At 51.0% G+C, this 24753-nt stretch overlaps 1 long non-coding RNA gene across 1 annotated transcript; it reads left to right on the top strand.

Annotated features, from left to right (window-relative positions):
* The first annotated feature begins 5439 nt into the window (after positions 1-5439).
* On the top strand, positions 5440-24543 carry LOC142049181 (uncharacterized). Its single transcript, XR_012657623.1, has 3 exons — positions 5440-6067; positions 22852-23032; positions 24395-24543. It is a non-coding gene; the product is annotated as an uncharacterized LOC142049181 (long non-coding RNA).
* The last annotated feature ends 210 nt before the right edge of the window (positions 24544-24753 follow it).

Here is a 24753-nt window from a genome sequence, read left to right as displayed (position 1 = left end):
GCCATGGTATAGGCCTTTTTCCAGTGTGTGTCTGTGTCTGTCAGGTCACTACCTGTATTATTGCTTGTAAGCAGAGAGGAAAAGGGAAGAGGGGGAGAGAGAGGGACTAGAAACAAGAAACCTTTTTGTCTCCTTCACCATCCCCATTTCCCTTCCAGCTGGGATTTCTTCTACTTTTAATGATGTCTCTCATTGCTGATGTGAAAGATTAAAAACCAAGAGATTAAAAGATTACACAAAGTGGATGAGATGGACTTTGCTGCCTCCCTCCCTCTTGTTGGGACAGACCTCTGGGAAACCTCTCTCCCCTGCTTCTCCCATTTTCCTTCCCTTCCCCTCCTTTTCCCCTCCCACCCCTTCATCTTTACAGCTCAAAAAGCCCTTGCCTTCTGATGGTTTGAGCCATTCTGGCCATCTTCAAGGCCATTCTCTGATCCTTGCTCAAGGGCAGGTGGAGAGAGAAAGGATATGTGTGAGCCTCAGGGAGCCACAGACATAATGTCCTAGTTGTCTATTTTCAATAAATCTAGCATTTCTTCTCTGAGGAATTCTCCTTCCCCAGGCAGTCTATATTGTTGGAGAGCTCTGTGACAAGGCAGGAAAAAGCTCCAAGGCATCCTGAACCCATTGTGATGAATGTACCACCCATGGTGATGTGATGCCCCTCTTGGGAGGTGAGCACATGGTAAGAAGGCTGGAGCAGACCAAACAGGAGGTGGGTCCCCTTGGCTATTCCTCCTCTTACACAGCATGTTCCAGCACAGGTGAAGGACCCCCTGAGTAGATCTTCAGCTCTGACAAAGGGATTTTTCAGCAGTAAGTCTGATACAGCAGAGATTTGCTCCTATTCACTCCCAAGGTGTTGGGAGTGAGGAGATGAATATGTCTGTTGCACTTTGGGTTGGTCCCTCTGTTCTCTGCTCTTCCTTGAGTCACCAGTTGTCCAGACTGCCTTCTGCCGATGGGGCCTTGAAGGTTTGAACTGTCCCACTGTAGTTCCAGACCAGCGCTGGAAAACCTTATGCCTTTCTGTCTTTTAATTTCACTGCTCCTTCCTGGTTGAGTTTACTGTTGTTCTTCTTGGTGGCATAACAACTGAGTTAGGACTCAGCCTGGGTCCCCCTGGGCAATGCCTACAATATCCACAGCCAGGAGAGGGAAGAAGGTCAGTTCCATGCCTGGAGGTGCTACTTTATCCCAGCAGAACCTCCTAGCTGTGGCATGCTCAGAGACCTCTCAGCCTGATGGAGACAGCAGTAAGAGTCCTTGCCCCCTCCTCTAGGTCCACAGCTATTAGGGGGGAACCTGGAGGCACTTCCACCCCGGAGGCTGTAAGCAGGTTAATGTCAAGTGTACTCATGGTATGTTCTTTCCAAACACGCTGCCCCTTGTAATGAAAAACGGGCCCCTCTCCATTTGGCAAAGAATGAGGCATCGGCATAACAGTGCAGGAACTGTTCATGCTACGTAGTGCTTACGCAGTACTTGCCTTTTCCCACAGACGTTGCAATGTGCAGCAATCCATGTAGAAGGAGCCTCATGTCTTTATTCCTGACAGCTGTCAGTCCCTGCAAAACAATCCCTTCCCTCCCTCCTCCCAGAGTCTCAAAGCCAAGCTGGGAGGCTGGGAGCACATGAACAGGGAAGGAAATCTGCCAACTTTGTCTTTCTCCGTCTTGCTGCCTGTGAGGGAAGTTGCAGGAAAATAATGAAATAAAAGCCAAGGCCCAGAGAAAGCTGATTCATCCACAGCCCAGGGCCAGTGGCCGGCTCCAAGCAGAGCTGTAAAATCAATCTGTCACTGCTCACCGCAGTATAGATCAGTGGAGAGATTCTGACTGCAGCGAGGGCAGAGCCCAGCCTCCTCCCTGGGCCCATTTTCCCTAGCTGTGGGACCTGGTTGTACCCCTGGGGGAGACAGGCAGATGGGCAGGAGAAGAGGCAGGGGGAGAAGGGCTGATCCGCCGGCTCTGTGAGCTGGAAACACTCTCAGCGAGACTCCCTTCCCTGGCAGCACACACTGAAGGCAGTGCAGGCAGACTAGGTGGCTGCCTTCTCTGCCTGACTCTTCCCTCCTCATGCGGGCAAACAGCACAAGGACCAGGTGGTGGTGGAGACGTGGGGAACAGCTCTCTGTGCTCCCAGCCCTTACTCCCTAGAGGTCGTGTCCATGTTAAACACTACCTCCAGTATTCTCCAGTCTGGGCCCAGAGGGTTAAAAATGAGTTTTATCATCACCTTTGTGACTCCCAGATTCTGGGCTATTCCAGGACTTATTCCAGCTCCTTGGCATATAACACCAGGGAATTGCTCTAATAAGGCAAACTCCCTTGGTGACCCCTAAGAGCATCTCCAGTCTTAGAGGATGTTGCATCCAAATAGAGCAGCAGCTGAGCAGAAAGGTGTAAACCAAGGCAGTTGTTGGTGCTGTTTCCATCCCCATTAAGGGGGCAGAAAGGTCAGGTCTGGCTGGAGGGTGGTGGTCTCACAGACGTTGGCACAAAAGAATTAGAAGGTGATTCTTCTTCTGTAGCACTGGACATAGGGAATGAAGCACCTCTACAGTTGACTTAAAGTTTCTGTGACATCCTTAGGAGGTTTTTTTCTTGGTGAAGGTTTTTTTTCCCACTTGGGAAGCAACTGACAACAGAGCCTTTTCCGGGGCTTTTGACAAGGTCAGAACCTCTGCAAAATAAACATGGGGGTGAACTTCTGTATACTCTGAGTGATCATCTGCAATGGGATGAATAAATATCGGGGGCCTGGCTTTGAATCAGATTGAGGACCCAGCTGTCCCACACCACTGGGGATGTGGTGCTCACTTCTGCTTGTCTCTTGGGACAGTTCTGCTCTGCTGGATTTAACTATTGTTTCTGGGTCAGTGGGAGTACGAGCAAATACCATTTGACCCTGACGGGCCCCGGCAGCACAAGGATCCTGCCGCAGCACTTCTGAGTCCAGAACAGATCTGTACCAGCAGAAGAGCCTCTGGGAGTTTCATCCTGAACAGACTGCAAGATGATCCTGGAGAAATTCAAGCAGGAGCAAATCCTGCATTAATTTGGAGTTGGGAACTTTTTCTCCTACTTCATCACCCTCCAAGATTAGATAGAGTCTGTTCTTGGAGGAGGTAGAGAAAGATGGAAGCAAGTCTCTGTTCCTTTAGCTTTTAGCTCCAAAAGAGCTTGGAGCAAAAACCCTACGGTCATAACCCCCCCAAAGTGATAAAGGCAAGGAAACTAGAGTCTGCAGTTGCCAAGACAAGCTTCTTTCTCCTCTCATCCCAGGTGGAGTGGGTAGATTTGGCATTTATTCCACTGGGAACAGACATCTACAGATGGTCCAGGGAACATCCAGAAGTGTCCTCAGAGCTGCTCACTTCTTGTCTCTCTGAAAGTGTCAAGAGTGTGTGGGGTTTTTTTCCCCACACACTTGGGCTTGCAGGTTTGGAGTAAAAGAGGATACAACAAGCTTCCTATCTGTAATTTTCAACAGGGCTGATGATCTTGTGTGTTTGTACCTGATGGACCAACTTGTTTCTTCATGCCATCTAGGTGGTGCATGTAATGCCTGGGGCTAGTTTTGTAGGTGGGTCCTTTGCACTTGTTGCCTGTGTTTTGAGGGAAGCAACTCATTCCTATAGGGCTACTGATCGTTTGCCCCTCCATGTAGTGCTTGTGGGTTTGGTGTCCTGTCCCTGAGGTTGTTGTATGCATGTGAGAAGGCTAGGGGCAGTCCCGTACTTGCTGGGTTTGGATTTGCATGAGGTTATTTCTCTCCCAACAGAGATAAAAATGTGCAAGGGGGGGTCAAAGGAGCTCACCACCCTCCTATAGATCTGCTGGTGTGAGACAGATGGGGTAATTGCATTTTTCTATACTCATACAATAGCTAGCAGGATAACTATGTGGGCCACAGGTGAGATTATTTAGATGCAACTGGAGATCACAATATAACACATTTAATAGTAGTGCTGCTTGCAGTGGGGAGTGTGTGGCAGAGTAATTTCTCTACAGTTCTTGGACTGCATGAAGCAAGTCATTAGTTTCCCATCGGCGTTTACATGCATTCGTACGTCTGTACCCATGTGCATGTGAGTGCTGCGGGTGGCGGGGTGAGGTGTCTATTTTCCTAGAAGCTGTTGCAAGCATATTGATATTTATGCTGAGGGAAATGTTTTTACCCAGCTGTTGCGTGTGTATATATTTGTTTGAGGCGGGGTGCAGATGGTGTCTGTTCAGCTGCAAGTGGAGGCTTCGGAGCATTTCCATTTGTTGTTGCAACCTCTATGCGTGCTCGTGTGAAGGACACAGTCAACTGGCAGAACAATATGTGGGTGTGAACTGGTCATGAGTAAATGTAGGTGTTGGGGCAGTTTTCTAACATCAGAGCAGCCAGGGGCCAGAACAGCCTCTGAGCAGGGAGCAAATAGTCTCACAGCGCTAGAATGGACCTTGAGACATTTCAGAGCAAGATTATATGATGTGGTTGTCTGGAATAGCAGGAAACTGGATTGCACATCCCAGGAAGCCAGCTCCCATCCAATGTCCTATGTTCCTAAGTTTCTTTGCAGCTGTTGCATGTCTGCGCGTGTCCGAGTGAGACAAGCAGTCCCTCTACAGCTGCGGTGAGTGCAAGGGATGCATCTTGTCCCTTCAGTTGTGGTCTGTGTGTTTGCGTGTCTGTGCAGGGATTATTTATGCCTAGCTGTCATGTATGTTTGCGCTTTCTGCAAAGGGGCCGGGGAGTAATTTCTTAAGAGTCACCCTGTGTTTGGTAAGGTGGTTTCCTAGCAGCTATTGCCTGTGTGCAGTATTTGGGGGCTGTGCTGTGGCTGGCTCCCCAGCACCTGGTGCACATGGATGTTTGTTTCTGACTGCAGGCAAGATCTCCATCAGTGATGGCATGTGTGGGTTTGACATAGGGAGGTGGAAGGTCTTCCAGTAAGCTGTTGCATGTACGTGAGGTTACATGGTTACGGGTGATTCCTGAGGAGCTGTTGCATTTCTATCTGTAGTGACTTGAGGAGGTGTATGAAATAGTCTCCCCAGTGCAGTCACATGCATGTGTTTGTGTGTGGATGAAAGATTTCCCTGACCTCCTATTGCATTTTCACGTATCGATTTTCTTAGCAAGTACTGCAGGGGCATGTATCGAAGTGTAGTTTCCCACGATGGTTGCACATACCTGTGTCAGTAGGTGTATAGCTGTTGCATGAGTACATGCGTGTATGTAGCTCCTCAGGAGCTGTTGCTTGTACCTGTGTCATTCCTAGAAGCTCTTGTATTTTCATGTGGGAGACTTGCTTCTGAGGAGCTGTAGTCTCTGTGCTTGTGTGTGTGTGAATTCCCCAGCAGCTGGTGCTTGTGCGTGTTCCTGGGAAGCTGTTGCATGTTGCGTGTAGCTCTTCAGCAGCTGCTGTAAGGAAATTTTGGTGTGTGTGCGTGTGTAGTTCCCCAGCAGCTGTTGCTCGTGTGCATGTGTGTATTCGGAGGTGTGCAGTTCCCCAGCAGCTGTTGCATGCGTGCTCATGTCTCCGGTGGAGGCCCACCCCTTTCTGCCTGCACCGGAGCGGTGGCTGTGCAGGCAAGGAGAGCTCGGAGCTGGCTCCATGAGAGAGGGACCTTCGCCTGTCACATCCTTCCCAGCTGGGAGAAGCAGTGCCGGCTCTGGTCCCAGAGTCCTATCAGCCGAGCCTGTGGCGAATTAATCACTTGCATTTTAAATGCCAATACAGCCCTTTCTGCCTTCTTCCCCCAGTGATGCGGATGCAGCGAAGGCAGCAAATCCTCCGGCTGTGTGTGCCCTCCCTGGACTGCTGCTCCGTCCCCGCCTGTCGTGCTCGCGTGCGTGCGTGGCTGGGAGTGCTGCCTAGGTGCAGCCGGGAATGAGACAGCCGTGGGGCAGGGGACAGCACAGCTCCAGGGGGTGACACAAGGTGGGGGATACTCCCCCCCCCCCATCCACAGGGCTGCAAGTTGCTTGAAGACCGGGGTCTTTTGTGCCTCCACTTCGTCTCTGTCATGCCCCATATGGAAGCTGGGAGCAATCGCCCCTCCAGAAGCAGGTATGTGTGTGTGCGTGTGTGTGTGACACGTTTTTGTGTGCAGCCCTTGGGCAGCTGCCTCGCGTGTCCTCAGCTCCCTGTTGTTGTCCGTGTCGCCTCTCGGAGAAGCGGCTGAAATTGGAGGGGGAGGACTGAAAGGGGGGACAAGGGAAGGATGGATGGATTGCCTTTCTCCTCCAGCCCGTGGATGCGCTCCCTGGGGGGTGGATGTCACTGATCTGAGGATGAAGGCAAGGGGTGAGTGCAAGGGAAATGGGGAAGTGGCCGGGGCTGGGGGGGGGGGGCGGGGGGCGCGGATAATGCCCATATGGAGGGATGGGAGTGAGAGAAGCTTGGAGGCAGGTCTCCCTTTCAGAGTGTGTGTGTGTGTGTGTGTGTGCGCTCTCGCTTAGGATCGGGATGCTGAATAGGTCCAAGGCTTGCTGCACACAGCTGGGTTTGACTGGTCTGCTTCTATTCAAACCTTGCAAGAGGAGGGGATACATGTATATGTGTATATATATGTGTGTTTCTTTGTGTGTGTATACATACATATGTATAGGTATAGCTATAGGTATATGTATATATCTCCACACATACTTGCATGTACATATACAGGTATAGACACAGAGACATATATGTATATTGCCTGCAGTTATAGGAGGGAGAAGGGGACAGCCTCATCCCACAGCCCCCTGTTCCCTGCCTCTTTGCAAACTTTCTCTGGGAGCCCTTGCAGACAGTAATGTGATGTGTGTGTCCCTCTCCCTCTCTCTCTGTCTATCTCCGTGTGTCTCTCTGTGTGTGTGGTGTGTGAACATTTGCCTGGTTTGAATGCAGGGGAGTGAGTACATCTCTGTTTTGCTTTTACACTGCTCTGCTGGGAGACTGACTGGCTGCAGAAAAGTCATTGCGTGGTGTCTGTCGGGTGTGTGAGTGTGCGTGTGCTGGTGGTGGGAGCTGGGTATTTATGTAGGGGCCCAGGACAGCTACTCAAATGCATACATACGTATATATGCATTGCTTGTAGGATGTCTGTGTGACCATTTATTCCACCAGAGAAAGCATGCCCACATTTTTATGCATAAGGATCCTCCTGCTTTGGGGCATGGGATGGGGGGAGGAGAAGCTGAATGAATGAATGGGAGCAAGAGGAGGGGGAAGGAGGAGGCATGTGGGTGGGGGAGAGAGACGAACAGACGCATCCTATTCTCATCCCAGGACAGGCAGGAGTGCACAGCTGCTGCTGTTCCCATTCCAGAGCTTGGATCTGGCTGGTGAAAGGCAGCATAAATCTGTTAATGCTGCCGCAGGCAGCATATTTGGGAGCTGCTGTGCGTAATGCCCTCTCGTGTGTGTGCTGGTGTGGCTCCCCCCTACCTCTACATGCATGTATGCAAGCACACATATGTGTATTGCATGTGTGTATGTGTGCAGAGGTGGAGGTGGCTGTGCACAAACAATATACTTGCAAACATCCTTGCAAGCACCCAGGGAAGGAGGTGTTGGTGATGGGGAGGAGAGCATTGCTCGTGCACTGCAGGCGCATGCATCTTGCAGCCGTGCACAGCCCGCGGTCCATTGGCACCCACTCTGGGCTCACACAAGCGTCTGCTGCTGGGGGCTGGTGTGTGCACACAAAGTGGGTGCACATGTGCAGGCCAGACTTAGGAGCTGCTCCCCCTCCTTTTTGCCTAAGGGCTGGAGAGCACAACCCTTCTCCCCACCCTGGAGGTAGGGAGCTGTAAATCAAGCTATGGAGCAGGAAGAGGATTGCTGAGATTGGGGTGGGGGGGTAAACATTATGTAGGGATTGGGGAGGGGGGCTGTGTCCCTGTCCCTGGAGGGGGCCTAGGGTACTGGGGAGCCTGGCTGCATTGCATGCTGCGAGCCAAGGAATTTGTCATGCAGCGGAAGGTGGGAGGGAGCAGGAGTGTGTGTGATGTGGGGGAGCTAGGGTGGAGGGGGAGAAAGGAGGCTGTGCTGGGGTATGAGGCATTTCTGGTGACCTGCACCCCGCCCTTCCCAGTCCCCACACACACCATCACTCCTGTGTCCCGAGAAACGCAGCCTGACAGCATCGCTAATGTAATATTCAAAGGAAGCTTCATTTACATGGAGCATGCATTATTAATATATTTAAATACAGCCCCCCTCTTGCCTCCCCCCTATGTGCAGACCGTACCAGCAGCAGTGAGGAAGCTGCAGGGAGTGGAGGGGTGCCGATGCAGTGCCGGGGGTGAGGAACAGCCCCTTTAATCCCACTGATTTCCCCAGCCTAGAAACCTTCCCCCCACCCCTAGCCCCCTCCCCACCTGCCAACATCCTCACCCCATTATTTTCCTTTGGGAGGCGGTTGGCTTTCAGGGCATCCAACCTACAAGCATGCAGATTTGTCGGTATGAAGCAAGCTGCCTTCATTGCTCTTACCCGTCAAAAACTACGACACCAGGGGAAGAACTGTGGATGCGTGGCCTTTCCCTCTCTTCACCCAGCTCCAGGCAAAGTGGGTATTTGGGAATATGCTGTCTGATGTGCTGCGCCAGTGCAAAGCTAAGCTGTGGAACAGCAGCCGCTTGGAGGGTAGAGAGGGCGTTTGGGAAAGGGGGGCATATGGAGGTGTAGTTTTTGCTGGCGGCCAGCTTGCGGTTAAAATTGGAAAGGTAAAAATCACAGGCAGAGGGGGAAGGCAGGAGGGAGGAAAGCATAGCTGTCATGATGTCCGTGATGTTTGTTCCTACCTGGTTCATGTCAGAAGCCAGATGCAGCTCCAGGCAGAGTGCAGCTGCCTCTTCTGACCCTGTTGAAGAGTGGAGAGCACTGCTCACCTGGGAAAAAAGCTAGTGGTCACATCAGGGCCTGTTGAAAACTCCCAGTGCTGTCAGCAGCTGTGTCAGAAAATATCAGCACATTTGCTGTGAGAGAGAGACCCAGCTGCTGTCTCCCTCATCCCAAATATTGTGTTTTTTTGCCTTGATCCCCTGTAAGTGTGGGCCTGGGCTAAGTTGTTTCTTTCTTTAGTGTGAGGGAGGGCAGAGGACATACAGGGAACACCTCCGTCCTCACGCTCTCGTGAGTCTTTGAGTGGCACCCTGCTCTGGGAAAGGGATGTGACGTCCCCCAAACACACTTGCAGCCCTCACCCACACCTGGGCACCAGGGTAGGACAGGAGCAGCTTAGGTGCAGAGCAAATGTGCTCCAGGAAAATATTCCTTTTTCTAGGAACAGAGGAGCTTTTGCTTTTCTCCTCCACGAAGGAGCAGAGCTGTCCTGGACAGTAAAGGATCCCAGGTTGCTGGCAGGTATGGGAAAAGCTGGAGCTTCCCCAATAGCACTGTGCATTCTGCTGGTGGGGATTGTCCAGGCTGGTCCCCATGCTGAGTTACAGCGGGTGCTTGAGATCTCTTTGGGGTTCTGCAGGGGCAGGGCTCAGTGTCACCCAATACTTTTCTGTGTGGGAAGAGGGATGAAGGAGGATGTGGAGTTGAGATGCTGAAGGAAGGCAGGCTGATCACATGGGAGCCACCTCCCACACTGTGGGGCAAGTCCTCTTTTTGGGGTGGAAGGGGAGAGTGCAAAGCGCAGGGAGCAGACCAAAGGGCTGTGACCCACCTCCAGCCCTTTCTCTCTGCTGGGTCAGGATGGGTTTCCTGCAGCTGTGAACCTGATGAAGGCTATATTTAAAGCCCCAGGTGAGTCAAGCTTGGCACTTTGGAGGTGACAATGACTGTGGGACTGCTGTTGTGTTTGCTTCAGTGGCGAGATGGTCTGGCAGCAGTTATAGCTTCACTTTAGCAGAGCTGCATTTGTGTTCTGGCTTTCCTGTGTTCCCCAGCCAGTGTTAATTTTGTGGCTCGCTTTGCCATTCCCTGACCTCCTCTTTAAGGGATTATAGCTGTTCTTTGGGTCTCCTGGGAGCTCAGGGGTACCTACCCATTGCCTGAGATGAACTGCTTTCCTCACAGACAGGACTGACCAAATAATTTCCTGTCACTGAGGAGAAATGACCTCATTTGTTCAACACTTATAAGCCAAGAGGAAACCCAGTTCCAGCTGACCAGCTGAAGTACAGAAGGAGGGAGGGGCAGTTGTCACTCTTTCCACAGCATTATAAGGGGTGGAAAGCAAACTGTTAGGAGCCAGGTTGGGATGAATGACTTGAAAGGTTTGATCCCTAGATGTTGCCTCTTGCAGGGAGTCTACCCCTGGTTTGGGTAGACACAGTGGCTACATGGTGCTGCATGGCATGGCACCAGATACCATGAAGATAGGCATGGGATCAAAATCCCATAGGACAATCCGTCCTGCTGTTGAAGGTGAGGTGCATCCATCCTCCTGTGCTGACCCAAGTGATGTGCTGGGGCTGTTCTTTCCCTTCTCCAGTCACCCCGGGAAGTGCATCTTCAGCTTTTCAGCCCCTTAGTGTAGAATTCTGTTCCAGGTGATGCTTTGGGGAGCTGATGGTGCAACATGAGTTTCACAGTGGTGAGAAGATGTGTCTGGGGGCCAAGAACCCAAGTTCCTCTTCCCTACACAGAGACACCCTCACACAAGGTTAACATCCATATCTGGTATTGGTAAGCTGTAGAGGAAGGATAGTTTCTAAGAAACTGTGGGTGCTTTTGACTCCTATAGGTGTCAGTTAGTCCGATAGCAGAGAGATGGAGCAAATACTGCTGTGAGGAAGGATCATCAGTAATATGACTTGGGGAGCGGGTCACAAAGTAGCAGGAGGGATCCCTAGCTCTGCCACAACTGGCCTGTGGGGAAGTCCCTTCCTTCCTCTCTATACCCCTCAGCACTCACCTCATTTCTGAATGGCTTGGGTGATAAGCTAACCCCCATGGAAGGTGCTATAGATGTGCAGACTGTGTCTCAGGACGGTGCACAGGCTATCAGTTGCCTTAAGACAAGGTGTCATATGTTTGTATTCATTCGTTCCATGGCTTATGCTGTAGACCAGATGGATCAGAGCTGCCTGTGTATTTTTAGGTTACTATGAGGGCTCCATGAGCTATCCTTCCTCTGGGAACATTGGTTTATGCATGAGAACATATATGTTTGTGAACAGGGAGAGAACCATTTTCTGCTAGGCTTTGTCTGTCCTATCTTCTTGTATGCACAGGTTACATCTGTGTGTGCACAAAATCTTTGGGCAGATGTATGTCATTCTCTCCTCAGCTTCACATATGTTATCCATGAGACGTGTTACTGTGTGCATTTGTGTATGTGCCTGTGTGTGATGCAGGTAAATTGTATGTGGGGTTTTTTTTGTGGAGTGAACGCATGTGTACGTGTATGTATATGCACCTTTTACATCACTTGGACTTGATGTCTCTTCTCGAGGTGTGTTCCTTGTTCAGAGGTAGAACATCTATCCTACCTGTCCATGTATCTTCTTCACCCCACCTCTCATGAATCTGCTTCCTCTCCCTGGAAAGAGATTCTGTGCTTTAAGAGATAGTCTTGAGTTGTATTACCTGGTGCCACATGTATGAAGTGCGTTAGGTCTCCTGATATCTGTGTGCTCAAGTACAGAAACATCAAGCCTTGAAGCACAAGGGAGGCCCAATTCATGTTATTTCCAAGGCGTTAGTGAGACCAGTCTGTAAAACCTGGCATTCAAACCTGGGTGCTATGCTAGCTGAAGGAGGGCGATAAATTGAAGCGAATTCAGAGAAGAGCAACAAAAATGATGAAAGGGCTGGAGGGACTTATTTATGAGGAGAGATTAAAAGAACTAAATATGTAGAGCTTGGCTAAATGATGATACGATAGCAGTTTACAAGTATTTGAGGACTGTAAGCACCAAGGAAAGGAAAAGATTATTTAACGTGGCAAAAGATAGGCAAAGTCAGAGGTATGGGATGAGACTGAGCAAAGAGGAGAATATTTGGCTAGCTCTGAGGATACATGCAAGCTTCCTGGTGTGAGTGCTCAGACTGACTGTAAAATAGTCTGGCAAGTTTATGGAGATGTAACTACTTGCAGCAAGGAAACACAGTGGTGAAAAGTGATGGAGGAAACAAGCTAGACTTGGCCAGTGGTGGAGGTGGAGTGATCTGCAAGGCCTCTTCTTCATATACATCATTGCCAGGAGAATTTTGAGAGATGTTTGTTTGTCTTTCACCATTTATTGATCCCCTGTCTTACAGCTGGGGAGGACCTGCAGACACTGTTGTTGGGGGAGCAGAGAGGTGGTACAGGAGGAATGAGTAAACGGCATCTGATAGAGGTGGAGGATATTATTCCCTCCATCTGTCCATCCCCTCTGGCTGGAGAGGTAGTCTAGGAAGCAATCCTGTACAAAATGCCTGTAGGTGAAAAGGGGCTTTGCCACTACAACTTTCTAGGAGGCTACAGGCTGGACCTACCAAAGCAAGCAGGTCCCTCTTTCCAAGCAAAGATGGCTTGGCATGGGGACAGTGGCGTTAGGAGGATCAGACTTCCCCTCTCTGAATTCCTAGTCACAGATGGTCCAGAATTGGGACAACAAGGTCAGAAGGATTAACACCCCTCCTTTTTTTCCCCATTGCAGTCACAGGCCAGGAAAATTGAGTCAGATCATAATAAAAGGATTAGTGTGGAGAGGCTGCCATGAATAGTGTGATAGACAGGTCAGGGAAATGGAAGGGAATTCAAGGGGGTTGGCCCTGTTACAGATGGTCTGTTGAAAGGGCTCTGTGTTTATCAACAGGGAAAGGGGATTTGGTCTTATAAAGTCTGGAGCAAGGCATCGAGGGGGCTAGCACTCAAACACAGATGTTATTCCCAGCAAGAATCTGTACTGGGATGACTGGTTTAAATGACCTCAGACCTCCTTCCAGCTTTAGGGCAGAAGAAAAAAAAAAAAAAGCCTTGGAATGGGCTCTATTGTTTGCTCTCTTGTCTATTCGTCTCCCTTACTGGATCTAATGCACCAAAATTATATTGCTACTCATAGATACTATTTGCCTGTGGCTTCTGGGTCAGCCTGGCTATGAAAAGCCATAGGAATATAAGAAGGACCCTACTGAGCCAGGTCTGAGATCCTTCCAGGCCAGTATCTCCAACTGAAAGAGGGAAGAGCATAAAGATGGGATAACTGTGTAGAAGCACTTCCTCTGAACAGTCTTTTAGCCTTCAGTGATGTGTGGCTGAGGGACCTTGTGCTAGAAGATCTGTTGTACACTTCATACGTCTCTATGGATTTGTTTCCTCCCTGAATTTGTTCAGCCAATTTTTGAAGCCAGGTGAAGTTTTAGCATCCACAAAATCTCATAAGAAGTTCTGCAACCTAAACAGGCAGTGTGCAATGCAAGACCTCCGGTCGTTTGTCTTGAACCTGTTACTTTTTGATTTAATTTCCTGACCTTTGATTCTTGGGTGGGAAGAGACAGTTAACATCTGTCCCCTCTACTTTTTCTGTGTCATCCGTGGTTTTATAGACCTGTCTCATTTTATGGTCTCTATTGTCTCTTTTCCGGTAGCCCTTCACCTTTCATCTTTCTGCATCTATCAACTGCCTCTTTCTTGGCTACAGCAGTGCAGCTTTGTAGTGACGGAAGGACATGGGGTATTGTTAGGTGGGAAGTGACATTGGAGAGATAAGCTCTGCCAGGTCCCACACAGGTGAAGGCTTTTGTGTTAGCTGCAGTGCCATGGTGTAGGAGGAGGTGAAGAAGGTGGGCAAAACCTCTGAAAGCAGTTGAGGGTGCCTTTGGCCATCAGGATAAGGACTGGGCAGGATCCTAGGAGGCTTGAAAAATAGGAAGGGGAAATTTGCAGTGAACCTCAGGATGTGGGGATAGCTTCTCTGAGCATGGGTGGTGGCTGTCAGCACAGGCAGGAATTGGGACTGGTCAATACAGAATGAGTAAGGGAATTGAAAGGCCAGAGGTGATTATCCTGATCCTCTGACTGAAGATCCTCTGACTGAAGGATGTTCAGATAAGCAGACTGAAGGTGGAACAGTCTGCAGACATGAGTGTCTCGGGCAAATATGGCTTGGATATTCTGCTGGTGTGATGGGCAGTGCAAGAGAGTGGGAGGAGAAGGTGAGAGGACATGGACTGCCTATGAGGAGGCTCTCAGACCTAAGCACAGCACAGGGACATCTTGACCCACTTGAAGGAGATACCCAAGAGTCAGCTCCCACGTCAGGACTAGGCTCTTCTACAGCAGATTGAGAGATTTATCAACAAAATCCATGCTGAAATTAAGATCATCTCTTATTTCCTGTCCAGCTGAGAACCTCAGCCAGGTGATGGAGAAGAGGTGAATGAAAATGAAACATCATCCACCTTGTGAGTGGTCTTCAAACAGAATAGGTTCAGAAGGAGGAAACAGGCTCACGCCAGGAAGAAAAAAGGCCCTAGTGTGATGCAACAACCTTGTGGTATTGGAGGGTACAGGGAAAGAAGAATGTGCCCTCAGTAGCCCTTATGTCATTTCCTACAGAGGAAAACTGTTCTGAGTAACCTTTGAATTAAGGGCTGTAGGGCACTGAGGTGAGGGGTGGAAAGTCTGCTTAGATGTTGTCAGATATGACCTGGGCCAGGACAGACAGCAGGGAGAGTGAGGAACAGTACTGTCAGCAAGGGGAGGAGATGAGAAGAGAGGTTTGGTGTGAAGGAAGGGCAAGGGGTGAAAGCAGAAAGGCCTGAGCAGCATCAGAAGGAGAGACAGTGGTGGCAAGACCTCTGCAGCAGCCATTTATGCCCCGAGATTTCAGTCTCTGCTCCCCAGTGGGTGCCTCTCATGATGCAAGGAGCTCCAGTCCCAGCAGCCTGTTCCCAGCCTGGTCACACCATGGGGGAGTGCAGCTGCCTCACTTTTCCTTACAGACCAAGGAAGGTGGTGGGACATGTTGTATCATGCCATGTGTGTATAAAGCTTTTCTGCCAGTAGTCAAGTGTGGAGATGGTGAGGGAGAAGGTATTTTTTTCTGCCTTCCCTCTCACTTTGTGTCCTTTCCTTTCTTTTGTCTCGTCCCTCATGCTGATTGTAACCTTTCTTCCCTTCCCTGTCCACTCACCCAACACCGGCTGCATCCTGTGTCTCTGTTTGTTTTCCTTTAATCCATGAGATGGATCAGTGACAGACCCCCACTGTAATTTTTTAAATCAAAGCCCTTTATCTTGAATTGAGCAAGGTCAAGGGAAGCTTCTTAAGGCATCGGTTGTATTTTCTATGTCTGCCTCAGAGCAACTTAAAGGATGGCTCAACAGGATTAGTAGAAAGCACAAGATTGGACAAATGGATTTGTCAGGGGCTGGCTGGTGGGCCTGGGGGAGTGGGAACTTGCTGTGCTGGAAAGTGGGAGAGCTGGGCTCTGCTCAGGGCCTCCATCACTGCCTGCTGGCTACTGTGCCTCTGGGCACATCAAGGCAGCTGACTTGATGCTGAGAACAGTCCTGCTGCAGCCTTGGGATAGAGCAGTCTCAGCCTGCAGCAGCACTCTTTGCTAAGCAAGGCTATTTAGCACCGGCCGGGTGCTTTAGGGCCAAGACACAGGGGATATCCCTGTGCTTCAGGGATCATTGACCCCAGCTCAAGCCTCTGCAAAGCCTAGAGGGACACGCTGATCACAGCAGAACCATGTACAGCTGGAATAACGTCAGTGACGTCTCAGGAACAAGCCAGGATGCCATTCCCTGTGGTCATAGGTCCCCTGTGGCAAGCTTCCCACTCCCTCCCCAGCCTGCTGGGTGCTGCTGGAGGTGTGAATTAGCAGTCCAGAGGCGCTGTCATTAGACTCTGATTCCTTGGCTTGGCTGCTTCTGTTTCCCTCCTCCCCTGTTTTGTCTTATGCTTTTGCAAGTGCATGTTTTAGAAGAAAGCTTCAGGCTTGTGGGATGGCAGAAGGGCAGCAGGCCATACGTGAGCTCTCCTCACACAGCTTGGCTGGCACACTGTGCAGCCCCGACCAATTTGTGGCCCTTGCTCCCCCAGCACCTCGCTGCTGCTGGCAGCTCTGGTTCTCCACTCTTCTCACCCGGGGCGTCTCCTCCCCTGGGAGCGGTTGGCTCTGCCTGGGGTGGGAGAGAGTCTGCACCAGGCTGCCCGCTTGCTTGTGATGGCCAAGCTGATTTGACCAGCCACCTGAGCACCCAGCCACCAGCCTGTCCCACGAGGGGCCTGTCCCTTTCCCTCCACACAGTGAATCTGCACTGAGCAGGAGCCCCAGTCCATTTGTTCTCTGATCTCACTGGTGACTGTTTCCCTCCTTCACCTGAACCCCCTCTGTCCTGTACTGTGTTCTCAGTATACTGGGCCTCTGTGGTCAGAAAGGAGGCTCATGAGGAGCATCATCTCTGGCTGCAACCAGCTACTGCAGCCTGTTCCCCATCAGGCAACAGCCCTCCTTGCACATTGTGTTCAAGGGCATACGCCTATCTTGTTACCCTATGTGCACACATATGGCAGCACGAATCAAGAATTCAACAGAATGGAGAATCACATAACCTTGGCCTTGCCTTCCCAAGCCTCCCAGAAGGATGGGACAGCTGGATTAGCCACGGACATGGCTGCTTGTCCCCAGTGCAAGGATTTCTCTCACCGGACTAGCCACACTGTTGCCCTCTCATTAGCAGCCCTTCTTCTCCTGAACAGATAAAGGGTCTCTCTGAGATCCCCTTACCTCCCTACTCTCCTCCTGTAGCATCCTGGCTGCATGTCCCAGGGCTTGTTTTCCATCTGGGGCACCCCAGACCCTCAGCATGTGCTGCCCATGGGGGAAGTTCACACCATTTCCACACAGCAGAGGATTTGCATGCATGGTGGGGGAGAGACAGCCCGGCCTGTTTATTCTTAATGCTCCGTATTATCTCCATTAATAATGCCACCTCTGCCTCACATGCTAATTAAGGCTCAAGATTGTTAATGTAATAGGGAATTTGGGCAGAGACCACACAAGACTGGCTGGATTAAGTTAACCTTATGGACTGTTAATGGATCTCCTGGAGGGGCATTTCTGCCTAATGAGAATCCAGCTTGAATGGTAATCAGGGGCTCGCTCTCCACATGCCCAGCGGAGCCAGAAAAGCTGGCGAGGACAGGCAGGACATGGGAAAGGCATTGGCAGGAGCTGCTTGTGAAGCTGAGGAAAGGAGAGGAGGGTGCAGGGCTGGGCAGAGGGACCCTGAAGTGAGGGAGGAGTTGGGGCCAGTGGAATAGTGATGGTGGTGGTGCTGCAGAGGGAGCCCCAAATAGGTGCTGAGGCTGGCCCAGTGCTTTTTCTAGTGGGTGTTTAATTATTAATACAAAGCGCTATTTTTCCTGGTCATGATTGCCAGCAGTGAAAAGGTCACCCAAACTATGTTAGCTGTAAGCAGGGCTCCTCTCTGGGGAAAAAAATCCTGGGAAGATCTTGGCTCAGTTCCCGGGAACCTGCACCATGGGTCGTGGCTGCCACTACCCGGCAGATCAGAAAGCGGGGCTTTCCCAGCCTGTCTTGTTGCATGGCGGGGGGAAAACGTCAGGTAAGGGATCTGGCACTAAGCACCCTTATGTGTAAAGAGTACGATGTCTTGCTGTTGAGCAACAAGGTGAAAGGTTGGGTCTGTGTTCAGAAGAAACCTGGGGACAAATTAAAGGGGACAAAATTGAGCTTAGAGGCTAGGTTTTCAGTGTATAGGGTTGGGTGATGTTTGGGGATATCACAGATCCAGGACTGCAGGCAAGGCAAAAGTGATGAAGCTTAAGCGTAAGGCTTCATTTTCAAGGCAAAATTGTGAGATCCTGGGCCTGGATGAAACTGGGTCTTGCTGGGGGTCCATGAAGCCTTCCAGGATGGTGTGAACATTTTCACATCTGGCTCCTGTGTGCTAGTTTTGTTCTCAAGAGGTAATAGGTGCAGACTGGATTGTAGGGCAAAAGCAAAGCCTGAAATGGAGGCCAGTTGTCTGCATTTCAGTCTGGGGAGTTGAGTAATTTAGATCAGCCCCAGAACAAACATGTAGAGCTTAGGACAGGATTTTTGGGAAGAAGGTAGTGATCTGCAGAATTGGTTAAAGGAATAAAGGAATGTCTTTGGGGTTTTCTTCTTGCTCAAGTCCCACTGCCCCAGGGAGGTGCTCCAAGTGGGCAGGTTCCATGCTTTGGATCCTAGCCTGGAGGTTACTCAGTACACGTGGGATCTGGTTGAAGGTTTAGCCTTCTGAAGTGGGAGCAATGACAGAACGGCTAACACATGTTGCTTTGGCTCCAGAGGCATGAGTTTGAGTTGTGCTGACTGCAATTTGTGCAAAAGGTTTCTTACACCAAAACCAGCTGTGGGTGATTCTGGGGAACCAAAAGTCAAACAGGTATCACTGTAGCTGCAGGACCCTCTCTATATTCCCGGCCATAGGGACCCTGTCCCCTAACTCTGTTACCTTGAGCTGCTTTACCTGACCTGTGTCAGCTTTAGATGGCCCATGGTTTGGATGTGAGTCGCAAGTCTGGTGCTTGGGGTTTGGAGGTGGAAGTTTGTGTGTTTGGGTGAACGTTTATGGGTTTGTGATGCAGTTCCTGGGGGTTGGAAATGGGTGACAAGGACATGGAAAAGGAATAGGTCCAGCTCATGTTGCCCAGCGAGGTTTTTCTTCACTTTATGGCTCTTGGTACAGGGAGATACCGGGGAACTGCAATGAAAGGAGTTCCCTTGCTGTGTGTTGGTGTGTGGGAGTTGGCTCCCAGGGCAGAGTATGCTGCTGCCAGTGAGCGAGGGGAACTGAGGAAATGCAAGAAAGCAAAAGCAGAGACCAGGAGGAGAGGCAGAGCAGGAGCCAGATGGACTCTTCCACCCAGAGAGGGGTTCTATCCCTGCAAACTTGTATGCACCCAGGGGTGCACGCAGCATGTGCACACTTACCATAGTTTTGTGCTGTACTCATAGAATTGCTTTCACAAGGATGCTCACTCTGCAGGTGCGCAGTAACACACTGGTGTCACACAGAGGCGTAAATACTGCCACACACACACAAGACAACCCACAGAGGACACATCTCTCCCTATGACACCTCACAAATGTACTGATGTTTTCAGCAAAGAACAGATTTGCATGCATGCACACTGTTCACCCATAGCAAAGCACTTGGATGCCCACATGTACAAATACACATTTGATACATCGATACCTGGAGTCCACTGCCCACAGCAGGCACATGCACAACACCAACACACAGACGCTCACCAGAGGCCACAGAATCCTGCACACCATGTATGCACATGACAGCATATTGTCCACGTTGCCCTCTTTCAGCATCATCCCACGCAGATGGACTCACTCATGGCGACACTGACAGACACACGTGTTTTTGTGTCTTCCAGGTCTCCTTGCTTGTCAACACAAAACAGGCATGTGAAGGTGAGGCCAAACACATCCCTTTGAGATGAACAAGATGAACACCACACAGACATACACATGCAAACACACAGATGCATCCCCCTTGGCTCCTGTTTGCCTTGCTTTCACTCTCCGTTGTCCTTTGTATAGCCAGTCATGGTGCGTCTTTCGTGCCCCTGAAGCAGAGGAGCAGATGGTTTGGAGGTCAGTTTAGCATGATGGTTCCCTTTTCCACTAGTGGCTCTCTTCAGTTGCTTAGCTCAGTGCTAAGTGTCTGGGAGATGAAGATCCTCCTTATCTACCCACATGACACCTCTGTGTTACTTCTCAGCACCTATTAGAAATCCTGAGTCCAAAAGCCTCTTTAAATTGCCCTCATGACCATACTTTAACCCAAGTAGCACTTCAGGCCATGGTGACTTTTCTGGGTTCAGCAGCATCTGTTAGCTTTGACCAAATGAGGCAATTCCATCTCCACTCTGCTCTGTACACGTGCCTCGCTGAGGCCCAAAAGGCTCTCTTGCTTGTCCCCTTTCAGCCTGCATTATTCATCTCCTGTAATGCACAATGGATGTTTGTGGGAAGAGGCATGCAGGTATAATTGAGCATAGTGCTGAGGAACAGACACTCCTAGCAAGCTGAAATTGCCTGAGTGCACGGGCCAAGTTCAGCTGAGAGAGAGAAAATTCCTCTTCAAAGCACTTCTGAAAAGTGAGTGGTGGTGGTAGAGGGGAAGAGGGGATGGTTTGGAGGGGTTGCAGTGGTGGTGGTGGTGCCTTCTCCACGTGTTTCTTCCGGCTCTTGTCGTGCTGCCATGCGAACGTGTGTGTGGTGTGGCTGTGGGAAGGTGGGAGCGCTCTGGGGGAAGGTGTGCAGTAGGTGGCTTTGGGGAGCAGAGAGTTTGCATGCCTGAGTAATGGTGGGAAGGTGTACCTGCATGTGCTGGGAAGGGGGTCTAGGTGTTTTTGGTGAAGAGCTGTAGAAGCAGGGTGCTGGGGCACATGATGTGTGGCAGGGCAGCGAGTTCCTGGAAGAGGCTACTGCAATGTATGCTTCACTGACTTACACTGAGGTGTATCTGTATCTGCCCGGACCCCATGCCCATCCAACAGCACAGGACAAGAGCTTGTGGGACTCCTTCCTTTCTTCCCAACTTCTCTAGGAGCCAGGGATAATCAGCTTGCTCAGGAGTTGTCAAGAGAAGGGCTGGGAAGGTCCGTGAGTCTGGCTGGGGCTAGACCTGACTGCAACCCCTGCATTGCCTGTGCCCAAGCCATCCTTATGCCAGCCCCTTTGTGCATATGGGCTCTTCTTCATTTTGTACCTGGGCCAGTTCCCACTGCTCCAGTGATCCCAATACAGCCACAGACCCATGCATCACATGTCTGCAGTTGCATCTGCTCCCATCTGCTTTTCCCTGCTGCGCTTTCCTGTACCTCTCCCGTTTCCCGGGGGTGCACAGGTATATGCGCTTGCCCTGATGCTGAACCCTGATCGCTCCCTGCCATCCACTCTCAGGATCACGCTGTGACACTACCGACCTTGTTAAACAAGTCTAGCAGAGCACTCGCTGCGTCATCCCTCGTGCCGGGCCAACCTCCTCTCCTTCCCTCACCCCTTCTTACCCACCTCTTTCATCTCCTTGTCTCTCCTGGGGCCTGGGGGAAGCTGGCACCTTCTTGGCCAAATCTCTGCTTCCCGTAAGGGTTTACGTACTTCTTCACCATGCTTAGGTTTTGCAGTCACATTCCCCTGATGCCACTATCGGCCAATTTCAGAGCACTTGCGGCTGGTGGGACCTTGCACTCTTCTTTGCATGCAAATTATGCACATCTAACACCAGAATAAAGGAGGAAAGGTGAAGGGATGAGTGTGGATGCTTTTACAGGCTTTCAGCTCCGGAGATTTTGCCCTGGGAGCTGCAACATGTGTCAGCAGAGAGATGGTAGAATGGGCAGAACTAGAGAAAGTGCAAAAAAAGGGAAGATGTCAGAGGCGGAGGCAGTTTAAGCAGAGTTGGTGTGGCAGTGGTATGTATGTGTGTGCACGTGCATCTGTGCAGGTGCACAGAATAATACAGCTGTCTCCAAAGTGAGTCCCAGCTTCATAACTTTCAAGAATGTAATCTTTTTGGGGTGAGTGATGCTGGCTGCCTGTCTTTCGTGTGTAGTTTGTGGTTCGTCTGCTTGTGTTGGATGTTGATGAGTATTTGTGTTTTCCATGTGACAGAATATGGCTGGTGTTTGATGATGCTGGGGCTAGCGTTTAGGATCCAGAAAGATGGTATTCCACTGTGTGGGCTGAGTTAGGTAGGTAACAGTATCTGATGCGATCAGTTTGTATGCTGCAGGCAATTTGTAAGCATAGTATATTTGTGTGTGATATGCAGCCTGTGGTGCTTGCTTGACTTATGTTCCTAAGTGCGTGAGGATATTTTATGTGTTTTTGTTTTCTTATAGATGTGTGAGTTGTGGGATGCTGGTGTGCTGTTTGCACTGATATAGATGTATGTGTGTGTATGCATGTACGTGGCACTTTTTCTGGTGTTTGATATGGAGGTGGGCTTATTAAATGATGTGCGATTGTGCAGTGACAGTTATGCATAAATGTTCAGGAGCTTGTGTGTGGTAGATATCTTCAGATATTCAGCATGCATTTGAGTGGTGGTCAGTATTTGCTGTGCTGTATGTAAATGTTTTTGCTGTGTACTCATACGTGGTGGAACAGGCTGGGTGGAGTTGATGTGGTTGTGTGATTGTTGTCTGAAATATCACGTATGCATGTTAATACAGCTGTGCAACCTTGTAGGTGCAAGATGTATGTGAAGAAGAGAAGCACCTCACCCTTTAGAGTGACTCCAAATTTTTAGGGTATGCATGCAAGGTGGTGCATGGGGGTATGAAAAGGCTGGTGAGTGTCTGTGTGTCTCTGTGTGTGTGTACAGCGTGGGTGCAGCAGTCTGAGTGTGAAGAGTGTGCTTGCAGGGGGGGAGTGCCTGGGTGATGTGAGCAGGGCTGGGAGGTTGGCGTGTCTGCATGTGTGCGGCTGTGTGTGTAGGCACTCCTCTCCTTCTCCCAGTGTGGCTCCAGCAGCACCTTGCCCTGCACTGGGCCAGGTGCTGTCTCCTTTTTGTGTGCAGTGGGACAGCTAAGCTCTTAGGATACAGGCCATCCTCTTTCCATCCTTTAAATCTCTTTCCATCTGTCTGTGTGTCTGCTCTGCTGCCTGTGTCCAGTTGTCTGTTCCCATAATCACCGATACGCCCTGACTAGCTCACACCCCACACTGCCTGTGGACTCAGCAGCTGTGCATCTCTCCGTCCCTCCCACACACACACACACGTTCACACACACACACACCCTGGATCTTCATCTGTGGTATATTCAGTTGCCATTGGAAACCTAAGAAAGAAGTGAATCTACCCTCCAAGTCTTAAGCTGGTGGTTTTTTTTCCTTTTTCTTTTTTTTCCCTCCCCTTTCCTCCTCTCCTCACAGAAGGCGAAGTGGTTCGCAATGAATCCATGGCAGCTTCGATCGAGCGGTGAGCTGGAGCACCTACTCACAGGCCACTCCTTGATGTGACTGAAGAGAGGCCTTTCCCAGCACTCGCCGAGGAGAGCAGAGCCCTGGATTTACCTCCTGCACACCCGGGCGCCCCCACCACAGGCACCGCAAGGTAAGCCAACCTTGGCACCTATGTCTGTGTGCCTTTCTCCATCCCTCCCTCCCTCTCGTTGCTTGTTCCCCAGAGGTGTGAGGGAGGGGAAAGGCTGGGGTTTCTGATACGCTGTGAACAAAATCTAAGCTTTCTTCAGTCCCCACCACCCCCTGTAATAGAGAGCTGTTCCCTCCCCTCCGACCCCCTTTCCTTGCAGCTCTGCATGTATGTGCAGGGAGGGGTTGTTTGCAGAGCAGCGGGGGAAGAGCTGCAGGTCCCCTGCACGCAGTCCCAAGTGCATTCCCCTCCTTTCCCATCCCTCCCTTCGCACACACCTGTCTGCTCTTCTCCCTACAGCGTTTTCCTCCCTCTCCCCTGTTTCTTGGGAGAAGGGGCAGCTGGGCTGACGCTGCTGCAGCGAAGGAGCAGGCTGGTTTGGCCAGCAGCACGGCTGGGCTCTGCGGCCCTGGCCTGGGTCCCCTCGGGGATGCAGCTTGCAGCAGAGCAGGAGTGGGCATCATGCCACCAGGAGTGGGGCATACAGGGGGGGTTCCCCCTCCCTCCTCGTCTCATGGATATTTATTCCCCATGGAGGGTGCTGGCCTCCATTTCCTAGCCAGGTACTTCCTCTGAATACCCAGCCCAGCCTGGCACTGCTTTTGGGGTGATAGGCATGCTCTTTGTCACTGCTTATCTGCTGTCCCCTGGTGCTCCTGCCCAGCAGGAAGGGATGTTTTCCTGCCAGAGACAGTGTGTTTCATAAGCTAGGAACGCCGTGTGCCCTGCACAGGCAGTGAAGGGGCCCTGTGCTGAGCCTGACCCATTTTGGGGCGCAAAGCTCTTGGGAGGACCAGAAAAGGCCACCCGCTGCCTGGGGCTGCCCTCCGTGCCCCTTCCTCCAGCTCCTCTGCAGGGAAGGCAGGAAGATCAGCCACACTATTCCCATGCCATGTCTCTGTGCTGCTGGAGCTGCTGCGGTGCAGGGGTGGGAGGGGAGCAGAGCAGGGAGCAGCTGTTTCTCCCATTGCCTGGGCAAGTCCAGCCACGCTGGCAGCCCTCAAGGAGCACAGATGTGCCTGGATGTGCCTTTCCCCAGAGTAAGACCCTAAAGCAATGAGCTGCTGGCGAGGCAGCAGGCAGAGGGCATCCTCAGTGGAGTGGATTTTGGAGGGGAGGTTTGGGGGTTTGCACCTGCCAGGCTGTGGTTTCAGGCTCTGCACAGACTCTGGCAGATGCTGTGGTTTTTGAGTCAGATTTTGGGGCTGCCATGTTTTTCTGAGGAGAAGGGGCTGGCAGGGCCCATGCTGCAGCGCAGCCCTGGCAGTGGTGCTGGTGTGGTGTCCTCTGAAGAAGATGATGGGCTCCTCCCCTCCTGCCCAGGTCCCACCTGTTGATGCCAGCAAGAAGGGCACATCTTCCAGTGCATCTCCCCGCTGCCACCGCGGGACCTGCCATCAGCGGTCCCGGTGTACTGCTCTCCAGCTGCCCCAACACTTCCCCATCCACCCAAACTGCTGCCTTCAACTTCTGCCTGGTAGTGCCAGCTGTTTTTATTCATCTTTTGGGGTACTCCTGAACTCTGTTTTTCCCTCTTTCAGCAGCACCTCTTCCTCACTCCATCTCCAGTACTTCCCATCCCTCAGCACACACCGTGCTGGGTAGAAGCATCTTTGGGGAGCCTTGGGAACGGCTGATGTTCCCTGGTGGGATCACTTCTGGATGCTGCTGCCAGCTGACAA

The sequence above is a fragment of the Phalacrocorax aristotelis genome, chromosome 1 (assembly GCF_949628215.1).
Source record: "Phalacrocorax aristotelis chromosome 1, bGulAri2.1, whole genome shotgun sequence".
NCBI classification, from domain to species: Eukaryota; Metazoa; Chordata; class Aves; order Suliformes; family Phalacrocoracidae; genus Phalacrocorax; species Phalacrocorax aristotelis.
The sequence above is the reverse complement of the archived record's forward strand: the minus strand, read 5'-3'. Positions and strand labels throughout refer to the sequence as shown.